At 45.7% G+C, this 16,274-nt stretch overlaps 1 protein-coding gene and 1 long non-coding RNA gene across 3 annotated transcripts in view; one reads left to right on the top strand and one right to left on the bottom strand.

The window, feature by feature from the left end:
• zbtb7a (zinc finger and BTB domain containing 7A) overlaps positions 1-16,274 on the top strand; it is a 148,136-nt gene that overhangs the window by 106,843 nt on the left and 25,019 nt on the right. The window lies entirely within an intron of this gene.
• On the bottom strand, positions 5,054-10,422 carry LOC116989370. The gene is made up of 3 exons (XR_004416229.1): positions 10,387-10,422; positions 9,850-9,852; positions 5,054-5,066 (listed from the first exon to the last, which is right to left on the bottom strand). It is a non-coding gene; the product is annotated as an uncharacterized LOC116989370 (long non-coding RNA).

The raw sequence follows: 16,274 nt of genomic DNA, 5'->3' as shown, positions 1-16,274 counted from the left end.
TCCAGAGATGTTGCCTGTCCTGCTGAGTTACTCCAACATTTTGTGTCTATCTTTGGTTTAAACCAGCATCTGCAGTTGTTCCTTCCTATACATTTCCAGGTCAGGATTGTCCATGACATGGAGGGAAACCTGCAGATGGTGAGTTCCTTAGCATCTGAAGGCTTTGTTCCCCATGGTGCTGGACACCCAAGATTGAGAAGTGCTCTCAGAGTAATCTAGGCAGGTAGGCAGTGAATGTTGTAGATGGTGCACACTGCCATCCAGTGCAAACATACATTTTCCCACAAGGACAAAAATTAATTGGAACAACTAGAAATGATAAACAAACTTTTAGATGCTGGAAATCTGAAATATAATGTAGGAATGAGACAATAATAGGAATGAGGAATAATGTCTGGAAAGTGAAAGGTAAGACTGGTATTTTGGTAGTTTGGACTCTGGCAGAATTTTGACGTACAGCCAAAACATTAACAATTACATTTTACAAATCTGCTGTGATTAGTATTTGCTAATTGATTAATCAAATCACATTGGTGTCCTGTGTATTTTTGGGGAGTCTGTAATGACAGTCCATAATGTCCATACATTGGTGAGACCGCATTTAGAATATTGTGTTCAGTTCTGGGCACCATGTTATAGGAAAGATATTGAAAAGATTTACGAGGATGTTGCCAGGACTGAAGGGTGTGAGCTATGGGGAGAGGTTGAGTAGGCTGTGTCTCTATTCCATGGAGCGTGGGAGGATGAGGGGAGATCTTATAGAAGTATACAAAATCATGAGAGGAATATATCGGGTAGATGCCCAGAGTCTTTTGCCCAGAGTAGGGGAATCGAGGTCCAGAAGACATAGGTTCAAGGTGAAGGGGAAAAGATTTAATAGGAATCAGAGGGGTAACTTTTTCATACAAAGGGTGGTGGGTGTATGGAACAAGCTGCCAGAGGAGGTAGTTGAGGCTGGGACTATCCCATCGTTTAAGAAACAGGTGGACAGGTACATGGGTAGGACAGGTTTGGAGGGTTATGGACAAGCACAGGCAAGTGGGACTAGGGTAGCTGGGACATTGTTGGCCGGTGTAGGCGAGTTGGGCCGAAGGGCCTGGTTCCACACTGTATTATTCTATGACTATGACTGGGAGCAATGAATGCATATTTTTTCATTGGGAGGAGAATGTGGCCAGGCTCAGCCTTAATCTCTGACACTGCAGGCAAATATTTTCCTGAAACTTATGGGAAGAGACAAAAAAAAAATCCAACATTTCTCTCAACTTCACCCTGCAATTTAATCCGTCTATTAAAGTGATGTATAACAAGGTTAAGTGTCGCTGCCAATCGAGCAGGGACGTTGAGCTGTTACCTCGCCCCTCATCCACATACCCAAACCTGTGTGGGTTCGATCTCCTGACAAGGGCAGGCTCGACGCAGTACAGAACCTGTCCCTCTCTTGTTTATATTACACTTAATTTTGTAATGCCATTCCCTCAGCTCATGTTACATTGCTCGCTTTATTGCAAAGATTAACAGTGTAGTTGACACGTTAATGGGTTGCATTCTTAAATATTTTACATCTTGGCATTCCTAACAATGTGGAAAAACTGCCAACGACAATCTCGGAGTAAATCATCAGAATATTTTTTGCAGCAGTTGTGATTTGCAACTTGCGATCTTAAAGCATGAACAGTATTAGCGGAGATTTCCTGAGTTAAATCACTGGGGCAAAAGGCCTCTAAAGATGTCTTATTTTGAACCATATTTTATGCCCCTGTTCAGTTTCTTCCCCTCCATTACCAAGCCTCCGAACAGTCCTTCCACAAGCTAAGGCTCTGTCCAATTCACCTCTATCCCATTAAGGACATTGGTCTGAGGAAATGAATGCGCTACAATGTGCTACACTGCTGAGAAATATATTCTGCACTCTGTGTCTTCCCCTTCGCTCTATTGTATTGGAATTTGAACTGTTTGTATTTATGTATGGCATATCTGATCTGTTTGAACTGCATGCAAATCAAAGCTTTTCACTGTACCTCGATACATGTGACGATAATAAACCTAAACCAGTAATCTCAGAACCATCTCCACCCATCTTGGCACTTGTGAGCAGGAGAAGTAGAAATGACTCAAGTTCCATCTTCAAGCTGCAGATTTTCAATGCACTGAGGATTTCTCTTTTCTTCAGATGTGACATGTGGGGTCATGATGATTTACACAGACCTTAGCAAGATGATCAGACGGTCTTTTTCCTGGCTTGACCAAGCAAGAGATTAATCATTTGTCATAGTGTTTGTCATACTTGTGGGATGCTGTTGTGTGGAGAAAAAAAATAGCTGTGTTGTTTACTTCCACTTAAGTAATTGGGTCAAAGTAATTCAGTTCTGAAGGTATTCAGGACTTTACTGAGATATAGGAAACCATAGTATAGAAATGTTTTTAAATTTGGTTATATAAGATTATAACAGTCTGGCCTGTATACGCCAGTAAAAGAAATGATGGCTTTAGATTTTTTTTTTAGAATCATAGAAAATTTACAACACAGAGAGAAATCCTTTCAACCCATTTTTTGTCCACCGGATGAAAGGAAGGTCGCCTGTAATTGAAATCCACCTGCAGAAGTGAGAAATGTGTTAGCGAGACACAAAACAGACAGCATATCTGGAGAAAAAGAACCCTTCAGAAGGGTCTCGACCTGAAACGTCACGTATTCCTTTTCTCCAGAGATGCTGTCTGACCCGCTGAGTTACTCCAGGTTTTTGATTCTATCTTCGGTTTAAACCAGCAGCTGCACTTCCTTCCTACACAAATGTTAGCGAGAGTTGATTGGATTTAAAAAACAGTCCACTTGCTGAGCAGTTGCTGCTGATATTTTGCAGCAGGCATGCATACATAATTGCCTTGAAATTAAATTTCATGTCACTGTATTTTTCAGCATTATGGGATTAAAAATTGACTTTTTTTATTGTCAGGGTGAAAGCAATAACCACCATTTCTGGAACATGTCGTGCAACGTTAAAAAAAAAAGGGATTACCGTAAGATTAGTATAACATTTCTGTTGATGGTTAGGATGGACTCGGTGGACTGAAAGGCCTGTTTCCATGCTGATTGATTCTATTACCACTAAATTATTGTGCCATGGTACTGGATTAGTACTAATGAGTCCCTTAATTTACCTTTCACCTTTCGACTGACACCCCCCCACCTCTGCACCAATTGTTCGTCTCATTTTCACAATGTTGCTGCTGCCTCTCCGATTCTGCTAGCTTGTCCTCTAAACAAGTCACCTCCCAATTTCCCCTCTCCAATATGGCTTCCATTCCTCACCCGCTGACTCCTAACCCAACTGGCAAGCATGCCTATGGATCCCCATCCTCAACAAAACCCCCACCCACCCCCTCCCTCCCTGAATCTGCCCTCTGTCTCGGTTGGATCATTCTCATACACAACAATTTGGGTGTCGCGGGTGAGTTGCTGCCTTACAGCACCATAGACCCCAGTTCGATCCTGACTAAGGGTGCTGTCTATATGGAGTTAGTACGTCCTCCCCATGTCCTGCATGGGTTTTCTCTGAGATCTCTGGTACGTGCAGGTTTGTAGGTTAATTGGCTTCAGTAAAATTGTCCCCAACGTGTGGAAAATAGTGTAGTGGGTGGGGATTGCTAGTCGGTGCAAACTTGGTAGGCCGAAGGGCCTGTTTCCACGGTGTGTCTCTAAACTGAAGTAAACTAATTTGTAACAGCCATTCGGCTCCCCCAGAATTAGCAATGGAGGTCCCTCCAACAAGATCATCATTAGCATTCGTCACCAATACTACGCACCATTGTGTATGCACTCGAATTTTGAGGCAATTTACGTGCTTAAAATAGATTTCTTCTTCGGCTAACCTTCTGGCTACATCTTTCAATGTTGCATGCATTCCTGTCTATTCGCACCCCTCCGAATCTCCTTGGTTTTTGTTTAGATAGACAAAAATGCTGGAGAAACTCAGCGGGTGAGGCAGCATCTATGGAGCGAAGGAATAGGTGATGTTTCGGGTCGAGACCCTTCTTCAGACTTTATGTACAATCCTTGAAACACCGTGAGTTGTTTACACTGCATCATATAAATGCAAGTTCTTGTTGAGAATTTCTTTCAAAAGTGGCCTTCACAGAAATATACTGCGTGCTGTTAATGAATGTGAATACTTTCTGACTTTGTTATGTCACACTTTCACTGATCCAAGGCAAGCCCAAGCTACATTATTCCACAGTGTTCAGTACTATAAACATCACTTCCACTGTGAATTGCCCACTGTGTGGAGGTGAGTGAACAATCAGGAGGTCCGAAGCAGAGGGGAAAGTAGGCAGAGTAAAGTGGGTTTAGTGAAGATGGGTGCTGCTTGATGATCGGTACAGATTGGTGGGCTGAAGGGCCTGTTTCCATATTTCCTGTAGCTATTCAATGGGATCATGGCTGATCTTTGGCCTCAATTTTCCTGCCAGATCCCCATGCCCCTTGATGTCCCTCATAACTCAAAGATCTACCACAACCCTGAATGTACTGACTGAGTTATATTTCACTGCACCAAGGTACAATGTGACATAAAATATAATTGAGTCAGTATCCAATTTACTGTAGGCTAGAGAATTCCAAACGTTCACAATCTTCTCCAAGAGAATAATTCTCTCATCATTTCCGAATTAAATGCCTGGCCCAGGGGTGGGGAAACTGCGGCCTTAAGGCTGTATGCGGCCTTCTAAGCCATTAAGTGCGGCCTTTTGAATGAATCCAAATTTTGTCGAATAAATCTTTTTATTATTATTAATGTGTTTTTGTTCATTTTATTATTTTTATTTTAATCTTAAAATGAACGTATTTAAAATACCAAAGAGTAAAAGAAGATTCAACTAAATAATCCTCCCCGACTGACGGCCACAATTAAAACATTAGTAAGTCATGAGGGGTATTTTAACAAAATAATGTACATTTTGAAGCATATCTAATTGAAGTTTCTTGGATGCGGCCTTATTAGATTACAGCGAACTTAATGTGGCCTTCCACAATGTAAAGGTTCCCCACCCCTGGCCTGAGACTGTGGCTCTTGGTGTTGGATGCCATCTACCTGTGAAAGCTTGCTTACAGCACTAACAGCATTAAGCCACATCTCAATCTGCCAAACTGTGATTAGCAAATAATGAGTACCTTATCTTCTGAATTCAAAAGGGCAGGGGAGGCAAGATTTTAATATCTTAGGAAGAGAAGGAACAGCAGGCAAATCGAGCCCTTCTCCTTTAGACTATGGGTTGTGCATGGTGGACATCAGCTATGGCTCAGTGCTTGCACTCTCACCCTAGTCAGAAGCTTGTTGGAAGGATGACGTAGTGCATTACTGAGGAAATTTTTACTTCAGGTGTTAAACCAAGGTGTTCTCAGATGGACATAACTTATCTTCTACACCAAGACTCTATGGGGGAGGGTGACAGTCTAGGGTCCTTCCGTTGCTGGATATGGGGGGCAGGATGTGGTGGAGACAGTACTCAAAATAAGGGAAGGCATTTCACGCCAGTGGGCCACATGAGTGGCAAGGGTGTTGGGTAAAATTGTGATTTAGCTAAACAGTGTGTGTTGGACACATTTTTTTGCACGGTTCCTGTATTGTATATATTTATTAATTGAATAAAGTCTATTTTGAAATGTAAATAACTTATCTTCTAGGCAATAATTTGAGGAAGAGTTGATGCATTACCCCTGGTGTGATATCTCTGTGGCAAAACCACTTTCAAAATCAAAGGGCAGATATCTGATTGTCATTTGCCCTTTGTGGGAGCTCGCTGAGTAGAATCGACTTGTGCATGAGCATATGTTATAGCACTGACCAAAGTCCATTGTTACCTAGGGTTCTCTCTATTATAAATTCAGCAAGATGGTGAATTTTGTAAAGAGGCATTCATAAGGAATTTCATCCACCAAGGGCATGCACTTACTGGATAGTGACCCAGGCAGGACCCATGGCTGATGAATCCATTCCACACCACCACCTTCCCCAGCATGGAAAGAGATCAAAAATGAAATTATTTGCAGTTACCTCTTGTCCCAATTTAGTTTTGGATTGTGTACGAAGGAACTGCAGATGCTGGTTTACTCCGAAGATAGACACAGAATGCTGGAGTAACTCAGAAAAGGAATGGGTGACGTTTTGGGTCGAGACCCTACTTCAGACCCGAAAAAGAGTCTCGACCCGAAACGTCGCCCATTCCTTCTCTCCTGAGATGCTGCCTGTCCAGCTGATTTGCTCCAGTATTTTGTGTCCATCTTAGTTTTGGATTGATAAATGCATATAGCAGATTTAATTTAATGGAAAGGGACGTCTACAATGCTACATTAACACTGCTTGGGTTTAAAGCAGCCTAGAGGAGAGGATGAAAGCCCCCATCCTCCGGCAGCCTTCAAACCTACTCTGCAACTTCCTGTCACTGGTGACGACATACCCAGGGGATGGGACCACAAAATCACCTTGAGTGAAAACTTTCCATTCCCTTGCTGCTCCATCAGCTACTCAGAGACCACAGATCAGTGACCAGGCATTGGTGAAAATTAGTCAGCAGTGAAGAAGAACACCTTCTTAGTGGTGTTTAATGTCATCAAACTTTCCATGACTCTACACATCAGGGCTTTTTTAAACAGAGGTTGACACCAATCGAAGAGGTTAATATTAGAACAGGCAATTGAAGAGAGAGCCTAAGGTGCCATCAGAAAATGATTTAAACATCTAATTGAGGGCCAGCCATTTTGGGTTAAGGGTTTCTTGCATTATCCAAAGTTGCATGTGATCAATCAAATGTCATAAAATATTATAATAGGCAGCTCTGTAGAGGGAAGAAGAAAGATTTAAGGAGGAAATGACAAAACGAGTATGTGGACAACAAAAGGTAGGCTATCAGAGGTGGAGCAACAACTTGACTCCTACACCAGCAGTAATGAACTCCAAGCTTGGCCAACAGAGACCAAAATCCGCAAACCTGACTGTCCTGGCAGACCCATTGTTTCTGCTTGTTCGTGTCCTACCGAACTTGTTTCCACATGCCTCGACTCTATCCTATCCCCCCCTGGTTAAATCCCTCCCTACCTATGTCCAAGACACCTCACACGCTCTTCGTCTCCTCCATAACTTCCATTTTCCAGGCCCCCATTCCCTCATCTTCACCATGGATGTCCAGTCACTCGACACTTCCATCCCCCACCAGGAGGGTCTTAAATCCTTCCGTTTCTTCCTCGACCGCAGAACTAACCAATCCCCCTCTACCGATACTATCCTCGGCCTAGCGGAGCTGGTCCTTCCCCTCAATAACCTTTCGTTTGACTCCTCCCATTTCCTCCAAATCCAAGGCGTAGCTATGGGCACGCGCATGGGCCCCAGCTATGCCTGCCTCTTTGTAGGGTACGTCGAACAATCCATGTTCGAGGCGTACCGTGGCCCTATCCCCGAACACAACCTCCGCTACATCGACGACTGCATTGGTGCTACCTCCTGCACCCATGCAGAACTCACTCACTTCATCCAGTTCACCACTAACTTCCATCCGGTACTCAAATTCATCTGGATAATTTCCGACATCTCCCTACCGTTTCTAGACCTCACTATCTCCATCGCAGGTAACAGACTACTGACCGACATCTACTACAAACCCACTGACTCCCATGGCTATCTAGACTACACTTCTTACCACCCTGCTTCCTGTAAGGACTCTATCCCCCTACTCCCAATTCCACCGTCTACGCCGCATCTGCACCCAGGATGAGGTGTTCCAAACCAGGGCATTGGAGATGTCCTCATTCTTTAGGGAATGGGGGTTCCCCTCTTTGACTATAGATGAGGCTCTCACCAGGGTCTCTTCTATATCCCGCAGCTCCGCTCTCACTCCCCATCCCCCCACTCATAACAAGGGCAGAGTCCCGCCTGTCCTCACCTTCCGCCCTACCAGCCATCGCATACAACACATAATCCTCCGACATTTTCACCACCTCCAACGGGATCCCCACCACTGGCCACATCTTCCCATCTCCTCCCCTTTCGGCTTTCCGCAGAGACCGCTCCCTCCGTAACTCCCTGATCAATGCGCCCCTTCCCACCCAAACCACCCCTCCCCTAGTACTTTCCCTTGCAACCACATCAAATGCTACACTTGTCGCATTACCTCCCCCCTTGACTCCATCCTAAACAGTCTTTCCAGGTGCGACAGAGGTTCACCTGCGCCTCCTCCAACCTAATCTATTGCATTCGCTGCTCTAGGTGTCAGCTGCTCTACATCAGTGATTTGCTCCAGGCTTGGCGATCGCTTCGCCCAACACCTCCGCTCAGTTCGCAATAACCAACCTGATCTCCCGGTGGCTCAGCACTTCAACTCCCCTTCCCATTCCGAATCCGACCTATCTGACCTGGGCCTCCACCATGGCCAGAGTGAGTCCCACCGTAAATTGGAGGAGCAGCACCTCATATTTCACTTGAGCAGTCTACACCCCAGTGGTATGAAAATGGACTTCTCCAATTTCAGGTAGTCCTTGCTTTCTCCGTCTTTCCCCTCCCCTTCCCAGCTCTCCCACTGCCTCCGCCTCTTCCTTTCTTCTTCCCGCCCCCCCCCCCCCCCCCCCCCACTCCCACATCAGTCTGAAGAAGAGTCTCGACCTGAATCGTTACCTATTCCTTCGCTCCATGGATGCTGCCTCACCCGCTGAGTTTCTCCAGCATTTTTATCTACATTTGATTTTTCCAGCATCTGTAGTTGAGAAAAACAAGCTAGTTTACACTTACTTGAAAATGTGACAGTCCTGAGGACATCCAGGCTGCTTCACAGTTATTTTCACTGGTTTATTTTGAAGTGCAAGATCTTGTAAACAACAACATAAATCCTCAACTAAGTTTGTGGGCTCTGGTCACGTCATAAACCCATGATATGCAGTGTGGAAATCAAACATATTTGCATTGTTAAGAATACAAAGTTTGTGCCTTCACCCCGTGACCACGTGGGTTTTCTCCGAGATCTTCGGTTTCCTCCCACACTCCAAAGACATACAAGTTTGTAGATAAATTGGCTTGGCATAAGTGTAAATTGTCCTTAGTGTGTGTGTAGGATAGTGCTAGTGTGCAGGGATCGCTGGTCGGTGCGGACTCCTTGGGCCGAAAGGCCTGTTTCCGCGCTGGATTTGTAAAACTAAAAAACTAAAACTAAATTTAGGCAGGTAACCAGACGCTTCATAGGCCGCATCTTAACACATGCCGTAAGTGAGCAAGCTCAGTTGTCCTTCTCTCCTCATGTCCTTCAATCGATTGTGGCGGAACATTTGACCGACAGGTGCAAGGTTGTTACTACAGTAACAATGACAGTGGCTTTCAGGCTTGCTTAGGTTCAGTGCTTCAGCTAATTAGGAACCAGCATTTCCAACCATGGGAAATTATAATCATTTCTTGCTGTCATTTTCTCAAATCATTGATAACATTAGTTTGACCTAAGGAGAAACAGGTGACCTGCCCAGAATCATTCTCTGATATAATCCTCATATCAAAATATATAAAATCTGATTTTATCAATCTAGATGGAGCCGTGGCAGTGGTGTTGTCTGTTAAAATGACAGTAACATTCTACTTGCTAGGTAGAAGGTATTTGAGTTGGTTACCCCTGAGCAACTAAGAGCCCCATTTAGATGCTTAAATCACCAGTCTAATGATATCATTCAAACCAGCTTCTATTTTAACTTTGCATCTTTGTTTAATGTCAGACTAGCCAAGATCAGTCAGTGCCAAGGAACAACAGTAAACTAAAGAAATTTGTTTTTTGTTCAGAAAGGTTTCTTTGTGGTCAGGGGAAGCATAATTGTCCATTCACTGCCTGGACCTGACTCCACCAGACTTCCAATGGCTTCCAGGCTTGCCTGTCTCTGAAGAAAGGCCTCGACCTGAAACGTCACCCATTCCTTCACACCAGAGATGCTGCCTGTCCCGCTGAGTTACTCCAGCATTTTGTGTCCATCTTTGGTGTAAACCAACATCTGCAACTCCTTCCTACACATTTTCTCTGCATTATTCCTGATGGATTCGGCCGAGATCTGGCTCAACCTCTTGGGGCCTAGGAAATAAAGTGGCCAAAGTATATTGGCAAGTTGGGGCAGGCCTGCACTTGCAATCCCCCATAGTCAAGTTTAAAGCAAAGCTCAATACATTAGAGCATCGGAAAGAAACATTTCAATAATGATTATGTGTTATATTTCTCCTTTGAATGGAAATTTTTTTTTCTCGTCTCTGTTCTTCAGTTCAATTCAAATAGTATACAGGTCCACCACTGATTTTGCGGCACCTCCTTTTAACCCGGATAAAATTATGAGACGTGAAATCCCCCCTGGAAGTCCCACTGAAAATGTGCCACCGAGGCCGGGTGAGGCAGCTGATCTCTACCTCATCGGGACTTCCGTGGCCGATCGGTGGGTGAAATTTGCCCCCTGTAGTTGGGGGTCTGGATCTGCCAGAGCCGGCAGCTGCATTTGCATAGACGACTTCTGAGGCCGACTTTGCATGACGATAACTCGGCGTCCAGGGCAGGTACCGTTTGACTCCTATCAGAGGTTGTGACCTCTGTTGGTCTAACAAAATGGATAATTCAGAAAGGCTCTAGAAGCAAAGGTACTGGAAAATCTGTGGTGGACCTGTACTAAATGTACTTTACATTTCTGGGGAAAAGGTGGAAAGATTGTCCCAATTATCATATTTCCCTGTTCGGTTCTGGATGTGCAAAGGTTTGTGGAACCATCTGGACAACCTGCCATGGGCCTAAATGTAGCTTAATAAAAACCGCCAATGCGAGAAATACTCAGCAGGTCCGGCAGCATCTATGGGGAAAGAAACAGTCAAAGATTTAGGTCGAAGACTTTGACCTGAAACATTATTTGTGTTTCACTTTCCACTGCCTGACCCGCTGAGCATTTCCACTATGTTGTGTTTTATTTTTAATTTCCAGCATCTGTAGTCTTTTGATTTTCTAAATCTGGGTTAACTCTAAAAGGACACCAGGTACTACATCAATAAAAAACGCTCCTTCTTCTTCCTTGGTACATTTCAAGGCTTGAGAGGTTTTAGTATTGTTTGGGAGGCTGCGTAAATGCAGTTTCCCGCGTAAGTAACCTGCCTCACGTTGTCTTAATTTAGTTATTTAAACTGAAGATACATAGATAGGACAGGTTTGGAGGGATATGGAACAAATGCTGGCAGGCGGGACTAGTGTAGCTGGGACATGTTGGCCGCTGTGGGCAAGTTGGGCCAAAGGGCCTGTTTCCACGCTGTATTACTCTATGACTCTATGAAGCATTTTAAACATACCTTGAGGTACAGTACAAGTAGCTTGGATGCTGCAACAGTGCAGTGCTAAACCTGAAGGAGAGTACGGTTTGTATCCCAATGACTGGCTGTTCGACTGTTTGAAGCGGCGTTTCAGAATAGCAGGAGTAACAAAAAAACCCCAAAGTGCTGGAGGAACTCAGCGGATCAGGCTGCATCTGTGGAGGAGAATGGACAGATGATGTTTCAGGTCAGGATCATTCATCTGACCGATTCGCTTATCAAATAATTTCAACATGGGAGCTACTTTAAATTACGAACAAGCGACTGATATTAAGAGACCCACGTAGGAGTGACTGAAGTCAGGAATTCACCTCACCAGAATGCCCCCTGGCAGTGTGCAGAGTAAAGTCATCATCCATTGTGGCGACAAGGGAGGTGCCGTGGTAGTCTGGCGCGCCGATCTCTACAAAGCTGAGGCCACGCGCCAACTCTCGGACACCTCCTCCTACTTACCCTTGGACCATGACCCCACTGACGAGCACCAGGCCACCATTTCTAGCACCATCACCGACTTCATCAATTCCCACGCCCTACCTGACCAAGCCTCCAAACTCATCGTTCCCCAGCCCCGCACGGCCCGTTTTTACCTTCTCCCCAAAATCCACAAACCCGGCTCTCCCGGCAGACCCATTGTCTCTGCGTGTTCGTGCCCCACCGAACTCATCTCCACATACCTTGACTCCATCCTATCCCCCTTGGTCAAATCCCTCCCCACCTATGTTCTAGACACCTCAGACACTCTCCGCCGCCTCCACGCATTCCACTCTCTGGGCCCTCACCCCCTCATCTTCACCATGGATGTCCGGTCACTCTACACCTCCATCCCCCACCAGGATGGCCTCAGAGCCCTCCGGTTCTTCCTCGACCAGAGGAGCAACCTATACCCAGCTCACTGACACTCTCCTCCGCTTAACGGAGTTGGTCCTCACCCTCAATAACTTTACATTTGACTCCTCCCATTTCCTCCAAACACAAGGCGTAGCTATGGGCACACGCATGGGCCCCAGCTACGCCTGCCTCTTTGTCGGGCACGTTGAACAATCCTTGTTCGAGACGTACCAGGGCCCCATCCCCGACCTCTACCTCCGTTACATTGACGACTGCTTTGGTGCCACCTCCTGCACCCACACACAACTGACTGACTTCATCCACTTCACCACCAACTTCCATCCGGCACTCCAATACACCTGGATGATTTCCGACACTTCCCTACCATTCCTTGACCTCACCATCTCCATCGCAGGGGACAGACTCCTGACCGACATACATTACAAACCCACTGATTCACATGGCTATCTGGACTACACGTCTTCCCACCCTGCCCCCTGTAAAGACTCCATCCCCTACTCCCAATTCCTCCGCCTACGCCGCATCTGTTCCCAGGATGAGACATTTCATACCAGGGCATCGGAAATGTCCTCGTTCTTCAGGGAACGGGGATTCCCCTCCGCCAACATAGATGAGGCTCACACCAGGGTCTCATCCATACCCCGTAACACTGCTCTCTCTCCCCATCCCCGCACACGCAACAAGGGCAGAGTCCCTCTGGTCCTCACCTTTCACCCCACCAGCCGGCAAATACAACACATAATCCTCCGCCATTTCCGCCACCTCCAACGTGACCCCACCACTCGCCACATCTTCCCATCTCCCCCCATGTCTGCCTTCCGCAAAGACCGCTCCCTCCGCAACTCCCTCGTCAATTCTTCCCTTCCCTCCCGCACCACCCCCTCCACGGGCACTTTCCGTTGCAACCGCAAGAAATGCAACACCTGTCCCTTCACCTCCCCCCTCGACTCCATTCAAGGTCCCAAGCAGTCGTTCCAGGTGCGACAAAGGTTCACCTGTATCTCCTCCAACCTCATCTACTGCATCCGCTGCTCTAGTTGTCAGCTGATTTACATCGGTGAGACCAAGCGTAGGTTGGGCGATCGTTTCGCCGAACACCTCCGCTCAGTCCGCAATAACCTACCTGACCTCCCGGTGGCTCAGCACTTCAACTCCCCCTCCCATTCCCAATCCGACCTCTCTGTCCTGGGTCTCCTCCATTGCCAGAGTGAGCAACAGCGGAAATTGGAGGAACAGCACCTCATATTCCTTCTGGGGTCCTTGCGTCCTTATGGCATTAACATTGAATTCTCCCAATTTGGCTAGCCCGTGCTGTCTCCTCCCCTTCCTTAACCCTCTAGCTGTCTCCTCCCACCCTCCCATCCGCCCGCCCTCGGGCTCCTCCTCCTCCTCCCCTTTTCCTTCTTTCTTTCCCCACCCCCCATCAGTCTGAAGAAGGGTTTCGGCCCGAAACGTCGCCTATTTCCTTCGCTCCATAGATGCTGCTGCACCCGCTGAGTTTCCCCAGCAATTTTGTGTACCATCCATTATGGTCTGGTTGTTTTGAAACATGCTGTGCCACTGCTGTCAAGTAACTAAATGATGTGATAATTGACATGGTGCCGATGGCACAGTATAGGAGCAGAGAACAGTTAAAGCTGCTCTTTCAGGGCACAAACCCGGACGGACATCCTTTGTTATCTTCACACATAAAGCACACTTTTTTTAACGGCTGTAATCACATCTCGCTGCAACCACTACAACCTCCAATAAGCTTTGAACTACATGGACTATTATTGCTATTATTGCACCATTATTGTTTGTTTTTGGGTGTGTGTGTGTGCGTATATATATATATTAAGTCTGAAGAAGGGTCTCGACCTAAAACGTCACCCATTCCTTCTCCCCAGAGATGCTGCCTGTCCCGCTGAGTCACTCCAGTATTTTATGTCTATCTTTATGATTGATATATATGTGTATTTGCAAGTACGTGTATATGTACACACACACTGAACTTTTTTTTTCTCTTTAGTTTATTATATTGTTTACAGTGTAATATGTTCACACATTCTATTGTGCAAGTAAGAATTTTATTGTTCTATCTGGGACATATGACAATAAAACACTCTCGACTCAATAATGAAACTTTGTATCCATGCCTTTGGAGAAATTTCAGGGAGATAGATGGATGAAAGTCACGAGATGCTAGAATCTTAAGCAAAAAATAAACTTCTTCAAACTGATGGAGTCAAGAGGAGATAGCTGGTAGAAGGATGTGAGGGGAAGCGGTGGGGCAAAGCCGGCAAGCGATGGGTGGGTCCATTTAAGGAGTGGTTCATTGACAGATGAGTCAGCTGGAGGAGAGAAGGGTGGAGATAGTCACATTGGTGGGAGGTGACCAGTGGAGAAAACAAAGGCTACAGTAATGTAGACAAAAGTGCTGGAGAAACTCAGCGGGTGCAGCAGCATCTATGGAGCGAAGGAAATAGGCAACGTTTCGGGCCGAAACCCTTCTAATGTAATCTGTTCAGAAAGGAAGGTGGGGAGTGAAATATAGAACCAGAGGGAAGGATGGTGGATAGATGGGAATGGGGTAAAATAGGACACTGCGAGGAGGTAGGAGTGAGTGATGAGCAGAAGGAGAAGGAGAAAGGAACTGGGTGGAATGGCGGGGCGGGGGAATGGTAAAATAAGGGGTGTGTAGAAGGAGCCGGGAGATCAGAACTAGGGGTGGGGGTTGGGGCGGTTGTTATCTGGATTGTATCATATCGTATCGTTCATGCCGTTAGTTTGTAGGCTACCTTAGTGGAACATGAGGTGCTGTTCTTCCAGTTTGCATATGACCTCATTCTAGCAATGGAGGAAACAGAAGACAGACAGACAGGTTGTTCTGGCAATGGGAAGGGCAATTGAAGTCGCCTTCAACTGGGACCTTAAGCTGACTCTGATATCAATGTGGTTATCAAACATTACAACTCCTCCCCCTTTTGCCATGAGGTAGACTGACTTTTTAGAAGCGCTAGGTACAAGAACAGGGAAGTTATGCTAAATCTTTAGAAAACAATAGTTAGGCCTAAGCAGGAATATAGTGTTCTGGCTCTTAAGTTTAGAAAAGGCTTTGGTGCTTTGGAGAGAATCCAGAATTGATTTATGAGATTGGATCGTAATGAGGCTTTTCATTTAAGAATGTGATATTTTAATTTGAGTTAAAAAAAATCCAGAGGAGATTTGTCAAAGCTGGAATGGTTTCATTCAAGCAAGTAAGGAGAAACTTGTTATTGTGCAATGGATTTCTGATCAAAGGATACAAAGTTTTACTACAAATTTCCACCTTGTTTTCTGCATCCTGGCCATCAATCTGCAGAAGGGTCCCAACCTGAAAAGTCACCCATCCGTGTTCTCCTGACCGGCTGAGTTACTCCAGCACTTTGGGTATTTATTTGTAAGGCGGCATCTGCAATTCGATGTTTCCACTGTCTACAATCCATCACTTCCTTGACTTGCCCATCTTCATTTTGTGTGACTAAAATGAACTTTTAGTTCAGAGAAGCTTTCTCTGAAATGGTCAGAGTTTAGCTTTCACTGCTGAACCAGAGAAGCAGGTTCTTCTGGTTCCTGTTTTCACCAAAAAAGCTACAAACCCCAACACGCCTGTGACAAGATAAATCCCTGTCACTTTGCATCTTTTCTATGTCTTTATATTGTCACATCTGCTCTGATGATGCCACCATTCACAACGGTGCTTCTGATATGTCTTCAGTCCTCAGCTGCGTCTTTCCCTCCAACGTAGTAAACATTTCCCATGCTTCTATCTCTTCCCATCTCATTTCACCCAGAACAAGCAAAGGGTTCCCTTGTCTTCACCTTCAATAGACAATAGGTGCAGGAGTAGGCCATTCGGCCCTTCGAACCAATGTGATCATGGCTGATCATCCCCAATCAGTACCCCGTTCCTGCCTTCTCCCCATATCCTCTGACTCCGCTATTTTTAAGAGCCCTATCTAGCTCTCTCTTGAAAGCATCCAGAGAACCTGCCTCCACCACCCTCTGAGGCAGAGAATTCTACAGACTCACCACTCTCTTGTGGGAAAA

Source organism: Amblyraja radiata, chromosome 29 (genome assembly GCF_010909765.2).
Source record: "Amblyraja radiata isolate CabotCenter1 chromosome 29, sAmbRad1.1.pri, whole genome shotgun sequence".
Lineage (NCBI taxonomy): Eukaryota > Metazoa > Chordata > Chondrichthyes > Rajiformes > Rajidae > Amblyraja > Amblyraja radiata.
This window is presented reverse-complemented; position numbering and strand designations above follow the sequence as displayed.